Source organism: Choloepus didactylus, chromosome 16 (assembly GCF_015220235.1).
Source record: "Choloepus didactylus isolate mChoDid1 chromosome 16, mChoDid1.pri, whole genome shotgun sequence".
NCBI classification, from domain to species: Eukaryota; Metazoa; Chordata; class Mammalia; order Pilosa; family Megalonychidae; genus Choloepus; species Choloepus didactylus.
This window is the reverse complement of record NC_051322.1, coordinates 80,014,551-80,017,960: the sequence shown is the minus strand read 5'-3', so window position 1 is coordinate 80,017,960 and position 3,410 is coordinate 80,014,551. Positions and strand designations below refer to the sequence as shown.

At 41.6% G+C, this 3,410-nt stretch overlaps 1 pseudogene; it reads left to right on the top strand.

The window, feature by feature from the left end:
• Positions 1–278: 278 nt before the first annotated feature.
• Positions 279–2,750, top strand: LOC119511379 (annotated as a pseudogene).
• The last annotated feature ends 660 nt before the right edge of the window (positions 2,751–3,410 follow it).

The window sequence follows — 3,410 nt, the reverse complement described above, 5'->3', positions numbered from 1 at the left end:
CTTCATTTTGACTGGATTTATCAATTAAAAATGTAAACCTCATAAAATGTTGAAAATATGTTTCCTTTATTAATTAAACAAATATTTTTGACTGAATTCTTTTTACCAGGAAATTTCTGGATCCTGGAGATACATCAGAGAATCAGACACACTTGATTTCCATGGACAAAACACTAGAATTATCTAGAGGAAGAGTGTCATTAAAAATAAAGGGCAGGGAGGGCACTGACAAGGGGGAAGTGAGCTGGGGCTGAAGCAATGGCCTGGGTCTGGAGCCTATGGCCACTGCTGCAGCATTCAGCACATCAGAAACAGTTGTGTCAGGAGCAGGGCCTGGAATCACAGCTGGAGTGGGGCTGGTGCATGTGAGTTTTAGAAGGATGCCCATGTTGGAACACCTGAAACTCAGGGTGGGAGCTCCTCAGTTGTGCTGAGCCCCAGTTGCCCCTCAGTACTGTGCCCCACTGGTCCAGAGAGCAGCCACTGGAGACTGATTCTAAGTCTACCTTCTTGGGATTCCTTCATACTCAGGGTGGAGGCCAGAAGATGGTGGTCTTCTGAGACCTGAGCCTCCAAGCCTGGGCATTTTCTCAGCACTGAGGGCTATGTTGGGGCTGCAGTGACTGGGAGCTTCCTCCTGCTGCCACTTTTCCTGCCAGGGAAGGACTGACTAGTTCCCACTGTCTCACCCTGCACTTCTCCCTCTCCCCTATTCAGGAAAAAGTTTCTTTTCCTTCTTCTTTGGAAACCAGACCCCAGATATCCAAAACACCAGCTCCTGGAACACCCTTAGAAATATTACCTTTGTCAAGGGACACTATTTATGGTGCTGCAAAATCTGCTATCCCCTCTGTGCTTTTGTCATCCTTGCAGCCCATGTTGTGGCCTGTGTTGGCTTGATGTCAATGCCAGTTGCTCTTAAGAAGGATCTGGATGCTTTCAAGGAAAAATTGATAACAATGGAATTGAATCAAAAGAAGCTCATTCCAAGAAATTCTCAAACTTAATGAGGAATTACTCAGCAAACAAAAATAACTTGAGAAGACTGAATCTGGAGAGCTAGGCTTAAGCAAAGTCTGGATAAATATCACAGTAATGAATAAGCAGGTTACTTTCTTGACTTCTGTGGTAAACCACCTCAAAGACAATGTTAAGTCAACTTCTGACTTAATTAGCAAGTCTGCCACTGAAGAGGGACTTCAGAAGAGTGCAGCTTCCATTGGCAATACTTTAAATAGCATTCATCTTGCTGTGGAGGCAATGCAAAAAAAACAAAGATGAACATAAGGAAACCATGGAAATACTGCAGAGTGATATGAATCAGCAATGCTTGAAGGAGACCACTGGGAGCAACCACATCACTCCAGCACCTTCAGTTAGTTATATCAGAACCTGACAATAAAAATCAGTGTGGAATTAAAACAGGATATCCTGTACCTTCACAACTCTTTAGAGGAGGTAAACAGTGCCCTAGTGGGATACCAGAGAGAATGATCTTAAACTTGATGGGATGATTGAGATAGTAATCTTACCCAGAGAGTTAATCTGATATAAAGCAATCTGGTTGCTCTAAGGTAGAAAAGAGAACAAGCCTGTCCTACAGCACCAAAGAAGATTCTCAAGTATCAAAGCTAAGAGAAAACCTACAGGTGATCAATGCTTTCACAAACAAACCTGAGAGCAACAGGTCTCCAGAGAACACTGATAAAGAACAAGTACAGAGTTTCACATCAAGGCCATCAGCATTGCCAAAATGATCACAATCTCTTGGAGACCAAATTAATAAAGCTGTCCAGCTAGGACCTATCTCCCTACCAGGAATTTCTAGCATTAAGATCTTCTGGATTTTTTCCACAAGGCTGGCGAAGATGTGGATGGGAAGCTGACCTACCAGGAAATATGGAACTCCCTAGGTTCTGCTGTGCCAGAACAAAAGAGCTTGAGAGTGTTTGATTGTGATGGAGATGGAAGATACTCATTCCTGGAGCTGAGTAGTGTTAGGTGTCTAGCCTCATCAGGCATATTTTAAAATGTCTATATGTCCTAGGCTACCTAATATCTACTCACCTAACAAAAAGAGCCCTTTTACTCATCCCATCAATCCTCCAGTCCTCCAAACTACTGTTGAAGACACCTTGCCACCTTTAACTTGTCTGAAGAACTATATAAGTTATTTTTTGTAAAAAAGGCTATTTGACTTATAATATGTTTAGAAATCCATGATTTGCTGAAACCAGTATGATCTCATGTTTCAAAACTACAAGAAAAAAAGTAAAGTTCTTCTTTTTTCCTCTTTCATTTTTTTGAAAGGAGACCTTATCTTTTAAAACTGGAAAATGTGTATATACAGAGAAGAAGCTACCTGTATATTACATATAAATAAGCCATTTCTGTATGCAAATTGTTCATATGTAAGAAAGAATTCTGCACATTTTGTAAGAAGAAAAATGGTTTAAAACAGGATGTGAAAAAATGACTTATTAAAATTTCACTAATCTGTTCTGGTTAGCAGCTAAAACTGTCCACATCTCTTTAAGGCATCCCTAATGGGCCTAGGTGTTGCCACAGAGTTTGTCCTGATGGCTGAGGGAGGAGATTTAAGGAACAGACACTCTGGGGACAGCACTGACTCCAGGATCAGGAGAGTAAGGTTCTGGATCTTTGTTCCTATCCCCTCAGCCAATACCAACCAGTGAATCAAAGAGGTTTCGTTAGGGATTTTTCTCATTGTAATATTTCAGGGTTTATGACCATAAACAGTTATCCAAGAGGGAGTTACATCCCTTCACCACCCACCCCTCCTCTAATTGAGCTAGATTATCTGCCCCCACCCACCCAGGTCGATCTTAAAGCTGTAGCTGGCTCCCTCTCTGACACCATCTCTGTTCTGAATGGCAGCACTGAAATTCCTTCAGCACCTGTCTTAGCTTGGCCAATCAGGAGATTTTGAGGAGGGCTATGCCTCTAATTTTGACCCAGGAGTCTCCACCTCTTGAGATTTTTACCTCAGGGCTAACCAAGACCTAATATCTTTTTCTGTGATCTAAGATCAAAACAAAAGTAACCAAATATCAATTCATATTGAATTTCCTTATCACTTTCTTCTCAGAAGCTAGAGGCTTTCTGTCCAGAGGATGCCAAACAGCAGCAGGAAGGTCTGGAGCAGCGGATTTTATGTGGTGGTGTCAAGTTTCCTCAAACCTAATACAAGTCAGTGCAATGTTTTCCTCCTTTTAAATACATCTATGGACCTGGCACTGGAAGTCCTTGGGCTGGAAGGAATAATACCTTCATGTCACCTATATGTTTAGTCTGGACTTGGTGTGTTGTTCCTAAAGCAGTCTTTAGGTAACACAAAAGAAAAAAACAATCTTGCAAAACTTAACTTTGCTGTAGTCAAGTCAGTGAGA